The 25,793-nt window shown below is 44.7% G+C and overlaps 1 pseudogene; it reads right to left on the bottom strand.

Moving 5' to 3' along the window:
* Window positions 1-25,793, bottom strand: part of LOC124000480 — a 92,776-nt pseudogene that overhangs the window by 55,800 nt on the left and 11,183 nt on the right.

Here is a 25,793-nt window from a genome sequence, read left to right as displayed (position 1 = left end):
AACAAGCAAAATATTTTGTTGCATATTGGACCAAATTAGTCACACTTTAGGGCCCTGCTTGTGGGAGCAGCAAACAGTACATGAACATAATCCCTTTTCCCCCTACAGTTGGTCTTCTCTGTCTAGCTCCTGTGCCAAATTGAAAGTCGTCGTATTGTGCAACAACACTCTCTTTCCAAAATGGCCACCTCAGCTCACCCTCGTAGCGCAATTTGCCCATGTGCAGGATGGCCGCCAGTAGTTTGGATATCTCCCAGTTCTCAGTCTCTGTGAACATCAGCACCTTCATGGCCGACAGGATGCTTGAGTACTCCTTCAGGTCGTCACGGCTGTCACACTTTGTACAGTTCCCCTGGATAGGGACACACACACACATATGCATAAGGCTGTTGCGGTGACCATTTTACTGCCACAATAGCAGTCACGACTCCAGTAAAATTCCACAAGACCGTTGAGTCACGTAATCTCCTCGTATGCACTCTGGACATGCTTGGTGGCACCCAACTCGCTTAACGACCATCAGGTCGCGAAAGGCCTGGTACTCAGGGCTCAATTGTCACTAACCACTCTGATATCAATGCAAATGCAATCGAAAATCACATCCAACACTTAGCATCACCTCACTGTGATTGACCAATTTGAAAAAAAAAAGTTCAACAGCAGGTTGAAACTGCGTGGAAAACATGGTCGTTGTGGATGTTGTTTCAAAGCCTAACACAATGAAATGGACAGCGCTTTCTAAGGTGATAATTAATTCAAAACACACATGAATATTAGGGCTTATACATATGCATAGGCCTATATACTGTATGAGCCCAAGCCTGAAAAAAAACGGAATTAATATAATGATTGTGTAGTTATACAATACAAAACCTACCGCATGTCAAAAATTATAGTAATCGCCTTTGAGTGTGGACCGTATTATTTTGCGTACTGGATGGACTGGTTACCTTGTGCTACGCGCCAAACTTTCTATACACGAGTCTGGGAGAGAACGTACAGAGTTGTCCTAAAATGATTGTGAATTTCTATTAATTTTGAATAGCCTAGTAATAGGAAATGCTGTATATTTTCATAATAAATAGGCTGACCATTACCTTTAACAACAGAATAACTCACCACTGTGCATTTCCATCTCCTTCATTCTTTTCTCGAGCAAGCAGAGGGAGGGGCTGTCAATAACAGTTTATTCATTAAATGTGTTTCGTTGTGTAAACATGTTACTGTCGATGTTCCCAAACATATTTCACTTGGTTTCTCAACTCAAGCACGGGGTAGTTGCAGGAACAGGGTTGGAGAACCCATGGCATACAGAGTTTGGGCGAGAGGCTGCCTGCTCATCAAACAGTGGTTGACGTGTAGAGTGAAATAACCAGAGTAGTCTACCCGGCATGAGTGATCCACCGGGAAAGCAGCCTCTATTCGCTATTGGAGTGCATACGGATGACATATATGTTTTCCCCTGCACCTGTTCCTGCCCATTTGATAATGGGCCATTCTAAAGCGAAACTAATTTGACATATTAGTTCAAACAAGATTCAGCAGTACTGTATCATTTTAATCATTTTAGTCAATAAGATTCTTGCTACGTAGCTTAACTTTCTGAACATTCGAGACGTGTAGTCCACTTGTCATTCCAATCTCCTTTGCATTAGCGTAGCCTCTTCTGTAGCCTGTCAACTATGTGTCTGTTTATCCCTGTTCTCTCCTCTCTGCACAGACCATACAAACGCTCCTCACCGCGTGGCCGCGGCCACCCTACTCTGGTGGTCCCAGCGCGCACGACCCACGTGGAGTTCCAGGTCTCCGGTAGCCTCTGGAACTGCCAATCTGCGGTCAACAAGGCAGAGTTCATCTCAGCCTATGCCTCCCTCCAGTCCCTCGACTTCTTGGCACTGACGGAAACATGGATCACCACAGACAACACTGCTACTCCTACTGCTCTCTCTTCGTCCGCCCACGTGTTCTCGCACACCCCGAGAGCATCTGGTCAGCGGGGTGGTGGCACCGGGATCCTCATCTCTCCCAAGTGGTCATTCTCTCTTTCTCCCCTTACCCATCTGTCTATCGCCTCCTTTGAATTCCATGCTGTCACAGTTACTAGCCCTTTCAAGCTTAACATCCTTATCATTTATCGCCCTCCAGGTTCCCTCGGAGAGTTCATCAATGAGCTTGATGCCTTGATAAGCTCCTTTCCTGAGGACGGCTCACCTCTCACAGTTCTGGGCGACTTTAACCTCCCCACGTCTACCTTTGACTCTTTCCTCTCTGCCTCCTTCTTTCCACTCCTCTCCTCTTTTGACCTCACCCTCTCACCTTCCCCCTACTCACAAGGCAGGCAATACGCTCGACCTCATCTTTACTAGATGCTGTTCTTCCACTAACCTCACTGCAACTCCCCTCCAAGTCTCCGACCACTGCCTTGTATCCTTTTCCCTCTCGCTCTCATCCAACACCTCCCACACTGCCCCTACTGGATGGTATCGCGCCGTCCCAACCTTCGCTCTCTCTCCCCCGCTACTCTCTCCTCTATCCTATCATCTCTTCCCTCCGCTCAAACCTTCTCCCACCTATCTCCTGATTCTGCCTCCTCAACCCTCCTCTCCTCCCTCTCTGCATCCCTTGACTCTCTATGTCCCCTATCCTCCAGGCCGGCTCGGTCCTCCCTCCCGCTCCGTGGCTCGATGACTCATTGCGAGCTCACAGAACAGGGCTCCGGGCAGCCGAGCGGAAATGGAGGAAAACTCGCCTCCCTGCGGACCTGGCATCCTTTCACTCCCTCCTCTCTACATTTTCCTCCTCTGTCTCTGCTGCTAAAGCCACTTTCTACCACGCTAAATTCCAAGCATCTGCCTCTAACCCTAGGAAGCTCTTTGCCACCTTCTCCTCCCTCCTGAATCCTCCGCCCCCCTCCCCCTCCTCCTCCCTCTCTGCAGATGACTTCGTCAACCATTTTGAAAAGAAGGTCGACTTTACATCCGATCCTCGTTTGCTAAGTCAAACGACACCGCTGGTTCTGCTCACACTGCCCTACCCTGTGCTCTGACCTCTTTCTCCCCTCTCTCTCCAGATGAAATCTCGCGTCTTGTGACGGCCGGCCGCCCAACAACCTGCCCGCTTGACCCTATCCCCTCCTCTCTTCTCCAGACCATTTCCGGAGACCTTCTCCCTTACCTTCAACTCATCCCTGACCGTTGGCTACGTTTCCGTCTTCAAGAGAGCGAGAGTTGCACCCCTTCTGAAAAAACCTATGTCAACAATTACAGACCAGTATCCCTTCTTTCTTTTCTCTCCAAAACTCTTGAACGTGCCGTCCTGTTCCAAATCAGTCAGGTTTCAAGACTAGTCATTCAACTGAGACTGCTCTCCTCTGTATCACGGAGGCGCTCCGCACTGCTAAAGCTAACTCTCTCTCCTCTGCTCTCATCCTTCTAGATCTATCGGCTGCCTTCGATACTGTGAACCATCAGATCCTCCTCTCCACCCTCTCCGAGTTGGGCATCTCCGGCGCGGCCCACGCTGGATTGCGTCCTACCTGACAGGTCGCTCCTACCAGGTGGCGTGGCGAGAATCTGTCTCCTCACCACGCGCTCTCACCACTGGTGTCCCCCAGGGCTCTGTTCTTGGCCCTCTCCTATTCTCGCTATACACCAAGTCACTTGGCTCTGTCATAACCTCACATGGTCTCTTTATCATTGCTATGCACATGACCAGGTGGCGACCGCATCTCTGCATGTCTGGCAGACATATCAGTGTGGATGACGGATCACCACCTCAAGGTGAACCTCGGCAAGACGGAGCTGCTCTTCCTCCCGGGAAGGACTGCCCGTTCCATGATCTCGCCATCACGGTCGACAACTCCATTGTGTCCTCCTCCCAGAGCGCCAAGAACCTTGGCGTGATCCTGACAACACCCTGTCGTTCTCAACTAACATCAAGGCGGTGGCCCGTTCCTGTAGGTTCATGCTCTACAACATCCGCAGAGTACGACCCTGCCTCACACAGGAAGCGGCGCAGGTCCTAATCCAGGCACTTGTCATCTCCCGTCTGGATTACTGCAACTCGCTGTTGGCTGGGCTCCCTGCCTGTGCCATTAAACCCCTTCAACTCATCCAGAACGCCGCAGCCCGTCTGGTGTTCAACCTTCCCAAGTTCTCTCACGTCACCCCGCTCCTCCGTTCTCTCCACTGGCTTCCAGTTGAAGTCGCATCCGCTACAAGACCATGGTGCTTGCCTACGGAGCTGTGAGGGGAACGGCACCTCAGTACCTCCAGGCTCTGATCAGGCCCTACACCCAAACAAGGGCACTGCGTATCCACCTCTGGCCTGCTCGCCTCCCTACCACTGAGGAAGTACAGCTCCCGCTCAGCCCAGTCAAAACTGTTCGCTGCCCTGGCCCCCAATGGTGGAACAAACTCCCTCACGACGCCAGGACAGCGGAGTCAATCACCACCTTCCGGAGACACCTGAAACCCCACCTCTTTAAGGAATACCTAGGATAGGTTAAGTAATCCCTCTCACCCCACCCCCCTAAGTTTTAGATGCACTATTGTTAAGTGACTGTCCCACTGGATGTCATAAGTTGAATGCACCAATTTGTAAGTCGCTCTGGATAAGAGCGTCTGCTAAATGACTTAAATGTAAATGTAAATGTAAAAGAGAATACTCTGATGGTTGAAAATATGAACACTTGATAAGAGAACAGAGTTGTGCAGCCTGTGGCAAGGAACCGACCTATGGCATTGACGCATAGTCAGATAACATATATTAGCCCAACTCAAATTGTTCATCTGAAATATATTTCAGAATATATGTTAAATAAATAAATAAAAATAATACATTAAATAAATAACATAAATATATGTTTCTTTAGACCTTAAATAATGGATTGGTTGTGAGGGGGTATATTCAATTGATTTATCAGACGTGTTTAAATGTAGATGTTTCGAAGGACTGCATCAGCAGCTTGTATTTGTGGAGGCCTGGAGATGCTAAACATGATTATGTTAATTAGGGTAAATTACCTTGAGACCAGCAGTCGTTTGCATGACAATAACCGGCTGACAAAATGTCATGACCACCACAGCCCTAGATGCACACAAACTTGCGTACACACAGAGTGTATGCACATGTACACTGGGAGTTATAGACATGCACACAGGACCTTGATACAGTACCAGGAGGTGTCAGAAGAAGGCCCTAAACATTGTCAAAGGCTCCAGCCACCCAAGTCATAGATTGTTCTCTCTGCTACTGCACGGCAAGCTGTACCTGAGCGCTAAGTCCCTCAAGCAATAAGACTCCCGCTCAGCCCAGTCAAAACTGTTCGCTGCTCTGGCCCCCCAATGGTGGAACAAACTCCCTCACGACGCCAGGACAGCGGAGTCAATCACCACCTTCCGGAGACACCTGAAACCCCACCTCTTTAAGGAATACCTAGGATAGGATAAGTAATCCCTCTCACCCCCCCTTTAAGATTTAGATGCACTATTGTAAAGTGACTGTTCCACTGGATGTCATAAGGTGAATGCACCAATTTGTAAGTCGCTCTGGATAAGAGCGTCTGCTAAATGACTTAAATGTTAAATGTAAATGTAAATGCTAAATAGTTAACCAAATAGCTACCCGGACTATCTACATTGACCCTTTTTGCTCTTTTTGACTCCATGCACACACTGGACTCTAACCACACACTCACACAAAGTTACACTGACACTCCAACACACACACAGCACATACACGCAGGCACACATTCGCCACACACATACTGGGACACTTCCACACTCATCACATACGCTGCTGCTACTGATGATTATCTCTCCTGTTGCCTAGTCACATGACCCCTACCTATATGTACATATCTATCTCGATTTCCTCTCTTCCCCCTGCACATAGACCCAGTACTGTTACCCCATGTATATAGCCAAGCTATCATTGCTCATTGTGTATTTTTTCCTCATATTACACATTTTTCTCTCTATATTTTTTTATATTAGAATTTTCCCTATTCTGCACTGTTTGGAAGGGCCCGTATGTAAGCATTTCATTGTTCATCTACACCTGTTTTTTTTCAAGAATGTGACAATTAAAACTTGATTTGACACACACACACACACACACACACACACACACACACACACACACACACACACACACACAAAGATGTGTGCACGCACATACTGTAGCACACGCACGCTCACACACACGCGCACACACACGCTCACACACACACACACTACTCACCATGGTGAGGTAGGGGTAGTCAGTGGCGAGTCCCAGGCCAAGTTTTTTCTTCAGCTCTGGGGACATGCCCCGTAGCATACAGTAGAAAATATGGTAGTTCCTCTCATCCGCAGCCTGTGGGAAGAGTAACAGCAGGGGCATGTTCATTGGGTACAAAGTTGAAGAAAATGGGAATCTGTCTGCAAACTTGAGACGTCTCCATTATGTACTGTTATATTCTGGCCCCTATATATCCCCTCCCCCTGGACCCTTACCTGTCTGCAGACTCTGGACTTCTCCAGAAGGTACTGTTCTATCTTGGCCCCCTCGATGGCCCCTCTCTTGTTAAAGTGAATGTCGATGTATTTCCCAAAGCGACTGGAGTTGTCGTTCCGAATAGTCTTAGCGTTCCCGAATGCTGCATGGATGAAAGAATAAAGGTTTGAGTTAGCGTAACAGATGCAGTTCAGTGAACCATGCTCGCGTGATAAATAACCTTGCCTGAGACCCTGAAGACTTGGGTTGGCGGGACCCCAAGCGAATGCCTAGGGCTTTAGCACACAGTGCTAACAGTATTGTGGCATGCAGTATACCCGGGTTTCGAACCTTGGTCAGTCACATTAGCTAAGAGAGATATAGACTGGATGTATACTGTAGGGCGATGCATCCTTTTCCCAGTCCACATGTAGAGTACCCAGATAGAAACTTTAGAAGGTGCAAATAGGACATTAGACCTGGATAAGAGGCACAGTTGTTGTGTTAATTCTGGGTCACACTAGATGTCATAGAAAGGCTTAAGCTGTACACCAAACTGTAGGATCACTACTCATGGCCTGGGAGGTGTTTACTTCACCCCTGTACTAGTTCCAGGGGAAGGCATGCACATCCTACATCTGTCTAGCTGTCTTTGAAGAACGCATTCCAAGTTCAGCTTTTCCTACACAGCTTCTGTGATTCTAGCCTTGTTACAAACCATAAACAAACCCTAAAACTGCCTCTCTACATACACTCTCTACATTCTACATAACATTTACCTTGCCATGTAACACTAGGACAAGTTGGCCTAGGCAGAGACAGACAGCAAGCACCCTAGCTATTAAATGTCAGTGCATGTAGTGAGTCTCACATAATTCAATAGAACACTAGAATGGACATTGGCATCCAAGAAACACAACTACAAGACAGCAATCTTGGTCTGTTTTTTTTCTCTCAATTCGACTGGTTTGTAATTTGACCAAGATGGCTGCCATTAATAGCCCCTTCTAGTGTCTCATCACTATGTTGAGTCTGACCTTCCAGTATGGGGTTGGCCTCCAGGACTTGTTGCTCTATCCAGGAGTGTTGTCCACTGATTGCTGCCAGGAACTGCAGGATCAACTTGGTGCTCTCTGTCTTACCGGCCCCAGACTCACCACTGAGGAACACAGGAGGAGATACAATATTTTTCTGTACAGAGGCAGACAAGCAGACAGACACCCATGCAGGCACGCAGGTGCTCACACACACACACACACACACACACACACACACACACACACACACACACACACACACACACACACACACACACACACACACACACACACACACACACACACACACACACACACACACACACACACACACACACAGAAACTCAAACACATATACACTTAAATAGAGGAACACAACACACACACATCAATACAATGCACTAACCTGATGATACAGCACTGGTCCTTGTTGTTCCTTTGCATGTTGAAGTAACAGTTGTCTGCAATGGCAAAGATGTGAGGTGGCATCTCCCCAATCTTCTTATTGGTGTACAGGCGGATATGGTCCGGTGTGTAGATGGGCAGCAGCTGGTAAGGGTTTACTGCCACCAGAATTGACCCTGTGTAAGTCTGCAGGCAAAGGTCAAAGTCAAAATGTGAAATGGTCAAGGGTCATGCCAAGATCAGGGCAACGATGTCATCCGTGAGGCTTTAGTGATCACTTGATTTGTTGCTAGTGATAGTACGATTTGTTGCTAGCGATGCCATGATTTATCACTTTCTTTCACTGTGATTGTGATTAGGGTAGTCACTAGGATTTTGATCACTGAGATAGTGTGTTGTAAACCTGATGACAACTGATCGTTAAATTAGAGCTACAAAATCATTGGAAGTTCAAGTTATTGAACTGAATTTAGGTTGAAAATCACCTTAATGTGCAAAATGTAGACATAATAATCAGTCATAATAGCCCATGATTTGTTGCACCTCCAAGCCCAGGCCAAAGCTCTGTTGCGTTCTAAAGGCCCTAAAGGCTCATGTGTGTTTGACATTTACGCTTCAGTGGTCAAAGCACACTTAACAAGCTGGATCAAAGGTTAAGCCTGAAGCAGAGGCCAGCCTTCATCCCAGCAGAGATTATAGCCATTCATTGATGCTAGCAGGAGTGCTAGCATTAATGAAATGGGCTAGCTTGTTAGCATGTTGCTTAAAAAAAGGGTTTCTTCTGTAGTTTGTACTCACCCTTCCCCCACAATTTGTCTATGTAGAGAAATAGGGAGGGAGATGAAGAGGAAGAGTGAGAGGAAAGAACCATAATAGTTGATGAGGGACCGACTGGGACACACACACAGGGGCTGGGTCTCAATACTCTATAACGGCTTCCTTAAAAACCTCTTGAAACTAGGGGGCTCTATTTTCATTTTTGGAAAAATAATGTTCCCAAAGTAAACGGGCTATTTTGTCAGGACAAGATGCTAGAATATGCATATAATTGACAGCTTATGATAGAAAATACTCTAAAGTTTCCAAAACTGTAAGAATATTGTCTGTGAGTATAACAGAACTGATATTACAGGCGAAAGTCTGAGAAATATCCGATCAGGAAAGGACTCTTATTTAGAAAGCTCTGCGTTCCTATGCGTCCCTATTGAGCAGTGAATGGGATATCAAACATATTCCCTTTTCTATGGCTTGCCTAATGTGTCTAGTGTCACAATACATAGTTTCAGGCTTTTATTTTGAAAATTGAGCCTGAACGACAACATTGTCAGCGTCAGTGGTCAGCTGGAGGCTCTCAGAGTGATTTGTGCGTAATAGACAAATGCGGCCATTGTTTCTCTATTTCCTACTAAGAATTCACCTGTCCCGGTTGATATATTATCGAATAGATATTTGAAAAAAACCTTGAAGGTCGATATTATGGATCTAATTTGGAATATTTTTCGCCGTTGTCGTGACCGCAGTTTCCAGTGGATTTTTCAACCAAACGTGAAGTACAAACAGAGGTATTTCGGCTATAGAAAATAATCTTTATGGGACAAAATGAACATTTGCTGTCTAACTGGGAGTCTCTTGAGTGAAAACATCCAAAGGTAAACGATTTAATTTGATTGCCTTTCTGATTTTCGTGACCAAGCTGCCTGCTGCTAGCTAGGCATAATGCTATGCTAGGCTATCGATAAACTTACACAAATGCTTGTCTTGCTTTGGCTGTAAAGCATCATTTCAAACTCTGAGATGACAGGGTGATTAACAAAAGGCTAAGCTGTGTTTCAATATATTTCACTTGTGATTTCATGAATATTAATATTTTCTAGTAATATTTTTTGTCCGTTGCGTTATGCTAATTCAGTTGTCAGTTGATGACAATTCTCCCGGAGGAATACTGGAGGAAAGAACATGAGGAGAGGAAATTGTTTCAAACTGTTGAGACACAACCAGGCAGGTAAGCTAAGGAACCAGTCGGGGGTTGTGGCCAGGGGAAGAGTGGAAGAACATAACCAATATGCTAGCATAACCATTTAAGAAAGTAAGTCAAATAACAAAGCAGACAAATTCTATAACAGTTTATCATACATCAACAACATGAGCTACACATCACTAAACAAGGTCACTATGTTTTATAGAAATGTTCTATACCACACTTCCTTGTTGTTTGAAGGACTCATACAATATAAAATGGTGGTCCTGTAGTGGTACCAAAAGCGAGCAGACAGTGTTGCAGGGGTGACTCACATAGATGACACACTCGTTGTAGCGGATGAGCAGATTGCGCAGGATCCCGGCCTCGTTGAGGTCCCCCAGGCGGATCATGTCCTCCACCCCATGGATGGAAGTGGGATGCATGGGCTTAATGTTGGTGGCATTCTGGGGCAAGATCCAGTGCTCCTGATGGAGGAACAGTCACAGCCATTGAGGAACTATGGTGTCATAGGCTACTGTGTGTCCATGTCGGTTTGTTAGATCAAGTAAAGGCCCTGTTTGAATCCTTCCTTCATTGGAGTAATCACTGATATAATATGACTGGATAGGTGTAAGCAAGCTTTCCATGGCATTACTTTCAATTAGGTCATGTAATGATAACTTCAAGGAAAGGAGGAATGAGATGTATTTCAGGAGTATTCGAACAAGGCCAAACTCTTGTTTCATCAACGTCGCGTCAATGTTTTGTCAAAGTATTGTCACCGTCTTGTAACGTCTTGTCAATGTCTCATCATGTCTTGTCATTGTCAACTTTTGTGTCGACTTACCCTCCCCTCGTCGTCCTGCACCTGGATCTGTCCAGAGTCACAGAGCTTGACCACGGCTCCCACCGGAACGACGAACTCCCGGCCCGTCTTGAGGTCCAACCAGACATAGTCTCCCTGGAACGCAACCACAAATACAACCAGTGATCAGGAAGGAATTCTCAGAAAACTCATTCAGCAATTGAATCTGCTAGATCTTTTCGAGAGCTGGATACATTACATTTGCCATTCCAATATGTTAAGAACATGATTTCAATATATTGTCTAATAGGGGCGGGTCTAGCTCTGTTCCAGGATGTGATTTTCATGTTTTTTTAATCCCCACGTTATACCCTGGACTTGTCGTCAATATACTTTCACATTTAAAATGCATTTCAAAACACATTTTTTCGTATTTACTGAAGTACATACTTGATGAGAATGTGATTACATTACAATAGTTATATAGTTATTACAATAGTTATATAGTTATTACAATAGTTATATAGTTATTACAATAGTTATATAGTTATTACAATAGTTATATAATAAAATCCACTAGTAACATCTCACTCTGCCAACAGACTCAAAAGTCTAAGGTCACAAGAGTGGAGCAATATCACACTTCATCAAATCAAATTGTATTAGTCACATGCGCCGAATACAACAGCTGTAGACCTTACAGTGAAATGCTTACTTACGAGCCCCCTAACCAACAATGCAGCTTTAAAAAATATGGATAAGAATAAGAAATAGTAGTAACAAGTAATTAAAGAGCAGCAGTAAAATAACAATAGTGAGACTATATACAGGGGGGTACCGGTACAGAGTCAATGTGGAGACTATATACAGGGGGGGTACCGGTACAGAGTCAATGTGGAGACTATATACAGGGGGGTACCGGTACAGAGTCAATGTGGAGACTATATACAGGGGGGTACCGGTACAGAGTCAATGTGGAGACTATATACAGGGGGTACCGGTACAGAGTCAATGTGGAGACTATATACAGGGGGGTACCGGTACAGAGTCAATGTGGAGACTATATACAGGGGGGTACCGGTACAGAGTCAATGTGGAGACTATATACAGGGGGGTACCGGTACAGAGTCAATGTGGAGACTATATACAGGGGGTACCGGTACAGAGTCAATGTGGAGACTATATACAGGGGGTACCAGTACAGAGTCAATGTGGAGACTATATACAGGGGGTACCGGTACAGAGTCAATGTGGAGACTATATACAGGGGGGTACCGGTACAGAGTCAATGTGGAGACTATATACAGGGGGGTACCGGTACAGAGTCAATGTGGAGACTATATACAGGGGGGTACCGGTACAGAGTCAATGTGGAGACTATATACAGGGGGTACCGGTACAGAGTCAACGTGGAGACTATATACAGGGGGTACCGGTACAGAGTCAATGTGGAGACTATATACAGGGGGTACCGGTACAGAGTCAATGTGGAGACTATATACAGGGGGTACCGGTACAGAGTCAATGTGGAGACTATATACAGGGGGTACCGGTACAGAGTCAACGTGGAGACTATATACAGGGGGTACCGGTACAGAGTCAATGTGGAGACTATATACAGGGGGGTACCGGTACAGAGTCAACGTGGAGACTATATACAGGGGGGGTACCGGTACAGAGTCAACGTGGAGACTATATACAGGGGGGTACCGGTACAGAGTCAATGTGGAGACTATATACAGGGGGGTACCGGTACAGAGTCAATGTGGAGACTATATACAGGGGGGTACCGGTACAGAGTCAATGTGGAGACTATATACAGGGGGTACCGGTACAGAGTCAATGTGGAGACTATATACAGGGGGTACCGGTACAGAGTCAATGTGGAGACTATATACAGGGGGTACCGGTACAGAGTCAATGTGGAGACTATATACAGGGGGGTACCGGTACAGAGTCAATGTGGAGACTATATACAGGGGGGTACCGGTACAGAGTCAATGTGGAGACTATATACAGGGGGTACCGGTACAGAGTCAATGTGGAGACTATATACAGGGGGGTACCGGTACAGAGTCAATGCACCTCATATTCCCTCCTCACACAATAGTATTTTTATTACATCAAAGCTATTTTCTGTGCACTTCCTAAAATAACCAAGAAGTTCAATCCAAATAAAATAAAGTATGTTTTAGTCTTGCGTATTGTTCTGCATGAAATACGTTGGCTAATTTGAAGACTGCCAATTTCCAATAAGGGAAATTAGGTTGCTGTAGGCTTAGCCTCGTCCAAATGCAGACTTTATAGGAAGTGATGTAACATCATCACTTGTTGCTAGGAGGAGGTGGGGCTGTTTCGAGAAGGTTTGAATATTTTGAAAATGCATCCTTCCCTTCTTCAGTCCTTGTTATCACAACTCTAAATTGTGATTGGTGAAAGCAAGGCCTATGCCACAAACCTCCCGTGCCAAATCAGTGATTACTTCAATGTTTGGGTGGCAAAGTAAACAGATAAACAGAACCTTATAAGAGGGCTAGGTTGAGCAGCCTACTATAAATCCCTGCTGTCGATCAAGGTGAGATTAGGAAATCAGCCCCAGTCAGAGAATGGGTTTGGTCACATTTTAGTGTTAAGCTGCCATGTTGTTTTTATTGTCCCCCACATTGAAATCGAAGAGGGGACTGTGGATCTGTCTCCGTTCGTTCGTACGTTAGTGACATATGATATCTCAGACAGCACCGGCCTGATTTTGACAAAATTTGGGCGAATGATACCGTAGAGATCTGGCATTTACAAAATAACCCTGATCGGCCCAAGGCGGGAGCTATAGTAATTAACGGAAATGTGTTAGTCACACGCAATATCTCAATTGGGCCAAGGAGGCATTGTGGGTGGGTGACGACTTTATTTACTGTTGTTCTGTTTTAACATGCTGGACACACACTAACCGTGCTGTTATTCCATCTCTCACAAACCACCCAACCACATGTAGATCCAATGAACCGGAAAACAACAACACATTTAGTACCGAATCAATCAAGAAAGCACCATTCATTTTGTCAAAAACATTAGTTTTGCTCTACACCAAATCATGTCTATGCTCGTATTGAGTCAAGTTTTTTTTCTATCATTGCAAACAAAGTTTCATTGAGTAAATGAAACCAAATGTGCATTGCTTTAAGAATTACTTTGACTCCCCAAAACCTGGTTACCAGCTTTGCTAGAAAAAGATGCCATTAGCACTAAAAAACATAAAATATTGCATTGCAAAACCAAATTGAGGTGAAACGTCCATGTCACCATCCCTCTGTCTGGACATCACAGATGTCTTACTGAGGGCATGAGATGCATGATTCATGGCTAGGCTCTTGACATTGAGGTAGCCTACTCAGGATAGTTCAGAGATTTGACATATTTTAATATTTGTATCCTTACCTTGAAAGCAGTCTATGGACAACAAGTGACAGCAATCCACACTTTATTTTTGTTAAACTTTATTTTTGTCAAACAAAAAATGTAATCGATGAACTATTCCTTTAAAAAACCTGGATAAAGTGACGTTTAAAGTTCCACAAACCCTGTCTGACTAATGATGGGAGACTGAGGGTGCCTGTTAGCTCATGCTATGTTTGGTATACAGATCTCACTGTGTCCTCTGGTGGGCCAGCTGATAACACAACATAGCCCCTATCCTTTTAGCATTTAAATGAAATCTCACCTGCAAAGGTCGTCCACAGGGTGTGTGTGTGTGTGTGTGTGTGTGTGTGTGTGTGTGTGTGTGTGTGTGTGTGTGTGTGTGTGTGTGTGTGTGTGTGTGTGTGTGTGTGTGTGTGTGTGTGTGTGTGTGTGTGTGTGTGTGTGTGTGTGTGTGTGTGTGTGTGTGCGTATGTTTGAAAGAGAGAACGAGTGATAAATAAGGAATACTACTCTGTACCTGTTGCAGAATGACCATGGTTCAGCTTCCGGTTTATTCCAGGACATTAGAAGTCACCATATGAGGCTCCTGGAAAAAAAAAAATTATTGACATGCATATCAGACCTACAGGACATATGCACACGTAGAAACTGGCCCAGAGGGGATTTGAACTACCACTGCTGGGGGGCATATGTAGTCCATACGCAGTTGTGTTGACCACTGGCACTGTCTCACTAATGGTTCTCTCTATACTGTGGTTCTCACGGGATAAATGGCTAGAGTCTATTGTCCTGTGGTGATTGGTGGAATAGACCCCACACTGTCTATGGTTAGAGGAATACCACTTTAATCAATTGGAATTCATGTGTGTAAAACGATAAACCTTTCTGCCCACGGAGAGCGAGGGTACACACATAAGCTTGTTGTCAGACCCTCCATTACATTGCAAGATTAAAGACATGACTCTACATATATTAAAATGTCCACAAAGCAGTTGTCATTGGATGTAATATGTAGTATGGCTATCAAATCAAACCGTATTGGTCACATAACCACGTTTAGCAGATGTTGTTGCGCATGTAGCGAAATGCTTGTGTTCCTAGTGTCACGCCTTGGTCATTGTATTTTGTGTTTTTGTTATATGTTTGGGTAGGCCAGGGTGTGACATGGGTTTATATGTTGTGTTTTCGTATTGGGGTTTGTATTATTTGGGATCGCGGCTGATTAGTGGTGTGGTATAGGTTTGGCTGCCTGAGGTGATTCTCAATTAGAGTCAGGTGCTTTTCGTTGTCTCTGATTGGGAACCGTATTTAGGCAGCCTGAGTTCGCTTTGTATTTTGTGGGTGTTTGTTCCTGTCTCTGTGTTGTAGTCACCAGATAGGCTGTATAGGTTTCCTCGTTCCGTTTGTTGTTTTGTATTTAGTATTCAGTTATTTTCATGTACCGCGATTAATTTCATTAAAGTCATGAGTAACCTACACGCTGCATTTCGGTCCGACTCTCTTTCTTCAACAGACGAACGCCGTTACAGAAACACCCACCTCTCACGGACCGAGCAGCGTGTAACTGGCAACGACGTTATGGACAGCAGAAGCATGGAGTATACGACGTGGGAAGAAATCGACAGGTGGGCGGCCGACCCAGAGAGAGTGCAGGAGCCCGCTTGGGATTCGCTTCAGCAGTGCGAAGAGGGCTATAGATGAATGGAGTCTAAAAGGAAAACACGGTGACGCAGAGCGAAAACCGAAAGTAACCCCCAAATATTTATTGGGGGAGAACGCAGAGAGAGAGTGGCTGAGTCAGGAGTCAGACCTGAGCCTACTCTCCCTGTTAAGTGTGAGGAGCAGCAATATAAGGACTTCTGGTCTTGGGAGATGATATTAGACGGAAAAGGACCCTGGGCGCAGCCGGGAGAATATCGCCGTCCCAAGGAAGAAATAGATGCGGATAAAGCGGAGAGGCACTGGTATGAGGAGGCAGCACGGCGACGCGGTTGGAAGCCGGAAAAGCAGCCCAAAAAAAAATATTGGGGGGGGGGCTAGAAGGGAGAATAGTTATGCCAGGTAGACCTGCGCAAACTCCCTGTGCTCACCGTTGGGCTAGAAAGACCGGGCAGGCACCGTGTTATGCTATGGAGCGCACAGTGTTTCCAGTGCGGGTGCAGAGCCAGGTGCGGCACATACCAGCCCTTCCTATTGGCCGGGCTAGAGTGGGCATCGAGCCAGGTAAGCTTGGGCAGGCTCGGTGCTCAAGAGCTCCAGTGCGCCTGCACGGTCCGGTCTATCCAGAGCCACCTCTACACACCAGTCCTCCGGTAGCAGCTCCCCGCACCAGGCTTCCTGTGCGTGTCCTCGATCCAGTACCACTAGTTCCAGCACCACGCACCAGGCCTCCAGTGCGCCTCGCCTATTCAGCGCAGCCAGCGCTTTTCTCCTCTCCTGCGCTGCCGGAGTCTCCCGCCTGTTTAGCGCAGCCAGAGCCTTTCTCCTCTCCTGCACTGCCGGAGTCTCCTGTCTGTCCAGCGCCGCCAGTGCTCCCAGTCTGCCCAGTGCTCCCAGTCTGCCCAGCGCCGCCAGTCTGCCCAGCGCCGCCAGCGTCGCCAGTCTGCCCAGTGCCACCAGTCTGCCCAGCGCCGCCAGTCTGCCCAGCGCCGCCAGTCTGCCCAGAGCCGCCAGTCTGCCCAGCGTCGCCAGTCTGCCAGGATCCGCCAGAAGTGCCAGTCTGCCAAGATCCGCCAGAAGTGCCATGATCTTCTAGATCGGCCAGACAACCTGAATCTTCCAGTTCCGCCAGCCAGCCAGGATTTACCGGAGCCTACTACCTGCCTGAGCTTCATCTCAGTACTGGGCTTCCTCTCAGTACTGGGCTTCCTCTCAGTACTGGGCTTCCTCTCAGTACTGGGCTGCCCCTCAGTCCCGGGCTGCCCCTCAGTCCCGGGCTGCCCCTCTGTCCCGGGCTGCCCCTCTGTCCCGAGCTGCCCCTCTGTCCCGAGCTGCCCCTCTGTCCTGAGATGCCCCTCGGTCCTGAGATGCCCCTCGGTCCTGAGATGCCCCTCTGTCCTGAGATGCCCCTCTGTCCTGAGATGCCCCTCTGTCCTGAGATGCCCCTCTGTCCTGAGATGCCCATCTGTCCCGAGCTGCCCCTCTGTCCCGAGCTGCCCCTCTGTCACGAGCTGCTCCTCAGTTATGTGGGGATCTGGGTGAGGACTATTAGGCCTTGGTCGGTGGAGAAGGTGGATTATCCCAGGACGCGAAGGGGAGGAAATAGGACATTAATGGAGTGGGGTCCACGTCCCGAGCCTGAACCGCCACCATGGACAGACGCCCACCCGGATCCTCCCTATGCTCTTGAGGTGCGTCCGGGAGTCCGCACCTTAGGGGGGTTCTGTCACGCCTTGGTCATTGTATTTTGTGTTTTTGTTATATGTTTGGGTAGGCCAGGGTGTGACATGGGTTTATATGTTGTGTTTTCGTATTGGGGTTTGTATTATTTGGGATCGTGGCTGATTAGGGGTGTGGTATAGGTTTGGCTGCCCGAGGCGATTCTCAATTAGAGTCAGGTGCTTTTCGTTGTCTCTGATTGGGAACCGTATTTAGGCAGCCTGAGTTCGCTTTGTATTTTGTGGGTGTTTGTTCCTGTCTCTGTGTTGTAGTCACCAGATAGGCTGTATAGGTTTTCTCGTTCTGTTTGTTGATTTGTATTTAGTATTCAGTTATTTTCATGTACCGCGATTAATTTAATTAAAGTCATGAGTAACCTACACGCTGCATTTCGGTCCGACTCTCTTTCTTCAACAGACGAACGCCGTTACACCTAGCTCCAACAGTGCAGTAATATCTAACAATTCACAACAATACACACAAATCTAAAGTAAAAGAATGAAATATATAAATATTAGGACGGCAATGGGGCTAGAAGGGAGAATAGTTATGCCAGGTAGGAGACCTGCGCAAACTCCCTGTGCTCACCGTTGGGCTAGAGAGACCATGCAGGCACCGTGTTATGCTATGGAGCGCACAGTGGCATTGACTAAAATACAGTAGAATATAATACAGTGTATACATATGAAAATGATTAAAGCAGTATGTAAACATTATTAAAGTGACCAGTGATTCCATGTCTATGTATATACTGTAGAGCAGTAGCCTCTAAGGTGCAGGAATGAGTAACCGGGTGGTAGCCAGCTAGTGATGGCTATTTAACAGTCTGATGGCCTTGAGATAGAAGCTGATTTTCAGTCTCTCGGTCCTAGCTTTGATGCATCTGTGCTGACCTCGCCTTCTGGAAGGTAACAGGGTGAACAAGCCGTGGCTCGGGTGGTATGGCTGTCTGAAATTGCATGGCACCATATTCCGAAATAGTGAATTACTTATAGCCATAGAGGTAGTGCACTAAATAGGGAATAGGGTGCCATTTCAGGAAATGACTTCTGCAGTTTTCTTCTGGACTGATCATCCATTGCACAGGGGCTTTCTGACCTGTGCTCTGGTCCGATTCACTTCCCTTCTTTTAAATGTGCACTCGTTCGCTCCTTATTAAAAGCATTTCATACAACGGGTGGTTAGGAATTCAATTGTTAGTCTATCCTGCCCATGATATACTATACAACATACACATGGCCACATAAAAAGTGGCATTGTTTACATCGTTACCTAGCAACACACTACTACTGCTACTACTCTTACAGATCCACTGTCTCATCTGCCAATTTGTAAACTTGATCTCCACTGTAAAAAGCATCTAGACATTATCTCTGACATTTGCAACATTGTGTCCCATTATAATGAACGTGTCGGAAGTCAGGACGAGACAGACAGGCAGCTTTTCTTAGCCAGTCGAAATCATGAATCAGCATAATTTTTATGGATATATACAAAGAAATGTCAATAGAAAAACTGGTAAAATTAAATGCAGCTAGTTTGCTGTCTTTCCAGCATCAGTCTGAAGTGATTGTGTTTGTCAAGCAGGTGAAAGAGGACCCAAAAGCGACTTAACAGAAACAGAGTTTATTTAAGTCCAAACAGGGAATAACAGAAATCCTCTAGTCTGTAGAGGGGAATAACTGAGAAGCGGCCACAGACTGCAGGTCGCTTCGGTAGGCGCAGGCCGTAGTAGACAGAGACACCTTTTATGGATATATACAAAGAAATGTCAATAGAAAAACTGGTAAAATTAAATGCAGCTAGTTTGCTGTCTTTCCAGCATCAGTCTGAAGTGATTGTGTTAGCTGTAGTTGGCTAGCAAGCAAGATGGGAAGAGCCTCCATAGCATCCATTTTGTTTGTCATAGCAACCTGTAAAGCACTGGAACGATTAACCACAGCGCTTGGATAGTTTTGCTTTACATGGCAGTCAAGACGAATAGAACTAACGACCATAGAACATCTGAAATTGCACTTGACAACCAGTGTTTGAAAGTATCATCACATTTTTTTTTTTTTATGTATGGTTTAGGAAATAATATTTCTTTTAAATGCTGGTAACCCATTGTATAGAAGCATTAAAACACTCAAGTCCATGTGTTATGACATTTATATCATGGCTTCGCATCGTGGCTATGACCAAGTCACAGCCAAGATAAAACATGTCATAACACATGGCCTATAACTAGTTTAAATGTGCAACACAGGAATTGTTTTATTTTTTGCAATATAATTTCAGAAAATATCCATAACATATATGCAGTAACAGTGGAATGATAGTGTTTCACAGTAGTATTTACCCACCAGTGTTGTGATTGGCTGTGATATTTGCCCATTGACTTCTCCTGCCAGAGCGGCATCTGTTTTCAAAATGGGAAAGCTGTTCTTACTTTGTGGCTATGTTATCTAGTGGAAATCACTTTGCCATTTCCTGGTTGCTAGAATTCTACACTGTTGCCTCCACGGGCACAAAGGAGTTCCCACCATATATCTTACACCTGTGACCTTTAAGTCCATGTGAACGAGTGAACAAGTGCACATCATGGAGAAGGCAAGAGAATCGGAACGAAAACCTGATCTCACACACGCACAGCCAAACACACACCATGATTGTAATCCACAAGTAAACCGTCTAATGAAATTAGGCTCTGGCTGAGAAAGCTTAATCAGGCAGCTATTATTTCAGATCTCCATGACTACAGTTAGTTGTCTGAATGAAAAGACTCCCTCTCTCTCTGATCCCAGTGAGCATAACTCCGACCTGTCACCTGACCAACACACACACACCAAAGACGTTGACTAACCTTTCAAAGACCCTAGTAGTAGAATGGACTTCCTCCAATTGTGGTTATTATGGTTCTAACAAAGAAGAAATGACGCACCCACTAAGAAATAATTAACAAACACGCCAATCTACATGCAGTGGATTGTCCAAAATGGGATACATTTCAAGCAATCACACTTTAAAACCTGTCCTTCACTGTATAGTCAATGCAAATAGTTATAAATAAATAGGAGGCAGCTGAATGCAAGTGTTTACTTTAGTATTCAATGTAGAGACACATTAGCCTCGTCCTAATGTGTGTTGGCATCGCAAGTACAAACAGTTCTGGGACCAGGCTAGAGACACATCGACACTCAAAAGGCTCATGACTAAAGAGACAGAGTGAGATGACTGTATTTGGCTGTCAGACAGCACAGTAGCTTTGGGCCTGTATTCATAAAGGTTCTCAGAGTAGGAGTGGCTATCTAGGATCTGTACATATAATATTAATCATGATGATATAAAATGCTAAACTGATCTTAGATCAGCACTTTTACTCTAAGATGCTTTGTAGATACAGACCCTGTACCAGATCATCACACCTACTCTGAGACGCTTCAACTTTGGACCCTGGGCATTCTGGTCATGTCATTTCAAGTGTCAGTTGCTGCTGTTCGGGAGACCAGGGTGGTGTCTATCTATACAGCTCCTTTAAAATATATACACCCCTTTAAAATACATGAAAACATTTACATTAAAGAGACATGAAGTATGTGTGTCTAAAATTGCATTGAAGCAACTGTGCCGTTAGGCACCATTCACATGCAGTTGAAGTCGGACGTTTACATACACTTAGGTTGGAGTCATTTAAACTTGTTTTTCAACCACTCCACAAATTTCTTGTTAACAAACTATAGTTTTGGCAAGTCGGTTAGGTCATCTACTTTGTGCATGACACAAGTCATTTTTCAAACAATTGTTTACAGAGAGATTATTTCACTTATAATTCACTGTATCACAATTCCAGTGGATCAGAAGTTCACATACACAAAGTTGACTCTGCCTTTAAACAGCTTGGAAAATTCCAGAAAATTATGTCATGGCTTTAGAAGCTTCTGATAGGATAATTGACATCATTTGAGTCATTTGGAGGTGTACCTGTGGATGTGTTTCAAGGCCTACCTTCAAACTCAGTGTCTCTTTGCTTGACATCATTGGAAAATCTAAAGAAATCAGCCAAGACCTCAGAAAATAAATGGTAGACCTCAACAAGTTTAGTTCATCCTTGGGAGCAATTTTTAAATGCCTGAAGGTACCACGTTCATCTGTACAAACAATAGTATGCAAGTATAAACACCATGGGACCACGCAGCCGTCATACCGCTCAGGAAGAAGACGCGTTCTGTCTCCTAGAGGTGAACGTACTTTGGTGCGAAAAGTGCAAATCAATCCCAGAACAACAACAAAATAACTTGTGAAGATGCTGGAGAAAACAGGTACAAAAGTATCTATATTCACAGTAACACGAGTCCTATATCAACATAACCTGAAAGGCAGCTCAGCAAAGAAGAAGCCGCCATAAAAAAGCCAGGCTATGATTTGCAACTGCACATGAGGACAAATGTCTTACTTTTTGGAGAAATGGCCTCTGGTCTGATGAAACAGAAATAGAACCGTTTGGCCATAATGACCATCGTTGTATTTGGAGGAAAAGAGGGATGTTTGCAAGCCGAAGAACACCATCCCAACCATGAAGCACTGGGGTGGCAGCATCATGTTGTGGGGGTGTTTTGCTGCAGGAGGGACTGGTGCACTTCACAAAATAGATCACACCATAAGAAAGGAAAATCATGTGGATATATTGAAGCAACATCTCAAGACATCAGTCAGGAAGTTAAAGCTTGGTCGCAAATGGGTCTTCCAAATGGACAATGACCCCAAGCATACTTCCAAAGTTGTGGCAAAATGGCTTAAGGACAACAAAGTCAAGGTATTGGAGTGGCCACCACAAAGCCCTGACCTCAAACCTAAAAGAAAATTGTGGGCAGAACTGAAAAAGAGTGTGCGAGCAAGGAGGCCTACAAACATGACTCAGTTACATCAGCTCTGTCAGGAGGAATGGGCCAACATTCACCCAACTTATTGTGGAAAGCTTGTGGAAGGCTACCCAAAACGTTTGACCAAAGTTAAACCATTTAAAGGCAATGCTACCAAATACTAATTGAGTGTATGTAAACTTCTTTGGGGGTGACCAGTGAGATATACCTGCAGGAGCGTGTGCTACGAGTGGGTGCTGCTATGGTGACCAGTGAGCTGAGATAAGGCGGGGCTTTACCTAGCAGAGACTTGTAGATAACCTGTAACCAGTGGGTTTGGCGACGAGTATGAAGCGAGGGCCAACCAACGAGAGCATACAGGTCACAGTGGTGGGTAGTGTATGGGTCTTTGGTGACAAAATGGATGGCACTGTGATAGACTGCATCCAATTAGTTGAGTAGAGTATTGGAAGCTATTTTATAGATGACATCGCCGAAGTCGAGGATCGGTAGGATGGTCAGTTTTACGAGTGTAAGTTTGGCAGCATGAGTGAAGGATGCTTTGTTGTGATATAGGAAGCTGATTCTAGATTTAATTTTGGATTGGAGATGCTTAATGTGAGTCTAGAATGAGAGTTTACAGTCTGACCAGACACCTAGGTATTTGTGTTTTTGAATTTGGTGGTCATCTAACATAAATATACAGTGCCTTGCGAAAGTATTCGGCCCCCTTGAACTTTGCGACCTTTTGCCACATTTCAGGCTTCAAACATAAAGATATAAAACTGTATTTTTTTGTGAAGAATCAACAACAAGTGGGACACAATCATGAAGTGCAACAACATTTATTGGATATATCAAACTTTTTTAACAAATCTTAAACTGAAAAATTGGGCATGCAAAATTATTCAGCCCCCTTAAGTTAATACTTTGTAGCGCAAGGATAGTTTTATTTGCTTCTTTAAATCAAGACCACAGTATTTAGTTGTGCTAACATAATTGCAAAAAGGGTTTTCTAATGATCAAGTAGCCTTTTAAATGCTAAACTTGGATTAACTAACACACGTGAATTGAGGTCCTTCTGTAGCTCAGTTGGTAGAGCATGGCGCTTGTAACGCCAGGGTAGTGGGTTTAAATGCTAAATGTATGCTTGACTGTATTAACTAAAATGGCATATATACACATGCCATTGGAACACCGGAGTGATGGTTGCTGATAATGGGGCTAGGTAGATATTCCATAAAAAAATCTGCCGTTTTCAGCTACAATTGTCATTTACAACATTAACAATGTCTACACTGTATTTCTGATCAATCTCATGATATTTTAATGGACAAAATAATTAGCTTTTCTTTCAAAAACAAGGAAATGTCTAAGTGACCCCAAACTTTTGAACAGTAGTATATATAGTCCATTTGTGTATCACCAGCTTTATAGTCTGGATCGAAGTACTGCTCCTCACACCACACTCATGCCAAGACAGAGCCTCTTATCCAGCACCACAACCCAATCTGGCAACCCATTCCAGCACGAGGCCTAAATGTGAAGCTTTCATCCACCAACAACAGGGTCAGGCACAGACAGCTGCTGGGTGTCAATAAACTCTTCCTTTCCTATTTGCAATGTAACATCTGGGCCCAGATTCATGAAGTGTCACAGTGTAGAAGTGCTGATCTAGGATCAGTGCTGGTTTCCTCAAAGCATCTCAGAGTAGGAATGCTGATCTAGGATCTGTCCATATAATCGTATTCATTATTATTAAAATGGCAAAACATATCCTAGATTAGCACTCCTACTCTGAGATGCTTTTTTTATACTTTGTTTTATTGTAGGAACACAAAGAAAGTACAAATAAAGTAAAAAAGATCTGGCAGTTACAGTGCACTTCATACCTTTATCATCATATCATCACATTAGTTACATTGACATCTTTGAATTAGACCTTTACCAAGTACGAAACCCATTTCTTAAAGCAAAGGTCATACGCTCCATGTGGTGTATTTCTTCTACAAAGTCTATCCACTGTGTCACTGTGGGAGGGTCTTTTTGTAACCATTTCCTAGTGATGACCTTTTTACTGGCTGCCAGTAGGACCTTCAAGAGGTACTTTTCTCTATTGTGTAAGTTATCAGGTATTTCACCCATGTACAAAGAAATGAATGTTTGTTCTATGTCAAATCCCATTATTTTTCCAATGTTAGATCTTATTTCTCCCCAGTAAGTTTCGATTGTGGGGCAAGTCCAAAAGATATGAGAGTGGTCCGCCCTCAGTGGACCGCATTCTCTCCAACAAGGGTGTAGTGAGCCCGTCTGTTTTGATTTCAGTTTAGGTGTTATGAAGAAACGTATAACATTCTTCCAACAGAATTTTCTCCATGACCTTGAGTTGGTGGAGCTTTGTTGAGTCTCTATGTTCAACCATGTTTCATCAGTTATTTCAATGTTAAGTTCCTCCCATTTCTTTTTAATATAGTTTGTAGAATGTTTCTTTGAGGATTGAATACCCAAGTAGAGATTTGAAATAGTTTTTTTTGCTACTCCACAAGTTGTATGCGTTAGTGAATACTTGGATTAATTTTGAAGGTGCTCGGGGGTCAGTCACTTTTATCTCCCTTAAGAAATAGTGTCGAACTTGTAGGTATCTGTAAAAATCTTGTTTATCCAAGCCGTGTTTTATTTACTTAGGTCCTGGAAGTTATCTAGGTTCCCATTCCTTATAATTGTACTGAATGATGTGATGCCTTTCTGCGTCCATTGTTTAAACCTGCTGTCCTGAGTTGCAGGGATGAAGCTGGGGTCGTATGCGGGCCAACTCAGCAGTTTGATCTCCCTGTCTAAATTATTTTGCTTAAATACCCTAAACCATGTCTTCAGAGAGAAATCCACTGATATGTCTATTGTATATTTATTTTACCATGTCCTTATTTCCCAGTACTGACTGTATGGGTATCTCTGTCAGAGTAGTCTCCATGTCCTTATTTCCCAGTACTGACTGTATGGGTATCTCTGTCAGAGTAGTCTCCATGTCCTTATTTCCCAGTACTGACTGTATGGGTATCTCTGTCAGAGTAGTCTCCATGTCCTTATTTCCCAGTACTGACTGTATGGGTATCTCTGTCAGAGTAGTTTCCATGTCCTTATTTCCCAGTACTGACTGTATGGGTATCTCTGTCAGAGTAGTCTCCATGTCCTTATTTCCCAGTACTGACTGTATGGGTATCTCTGTCAGAGTAGTCTCCATGTCCTTATTTCCCAGTACTGACTGTATGGGTATCTCTGTCAGAGTAGTCTCCATGTCCTTATTTCCCAGTACTGACTGTATGGGTATCTCTGTCAGAGTAGTCTCCATGTCCTTATTTCCCAGTACTGACTGTATGGGTATCTCTGTCAGAGTAGTCTCCATGTCCTTATTTCCCAGTACTGACTGTATAGGTATCTCTGTCAGAGTAGTCTCCATGTCCTTATTTCCCAGT

The sequence above is a fragment of the Oncorhynchus gorbuscha genome, linkage group LG16 (genome assembly GCF_021184085.1).
Source record: "Oncorhynchus gorbuscha isolate QuinsamMale2020 ecotype Even-year linkage group LG16, OgorEven_v1.0, whole genome shotgun sequence".
NCBI classification, from domain to species: Eukaryota; Metazoa; Chordata; class Actinopteri; order Salmoniformes; family Salmonidae; genus Oncorhynchus; species Oncorhynchus gorbuscha.
Note: the sequence above shows the minus strand (reverse complement) of the source record. Positions and strands in the feature narration are given on the sequence as shown.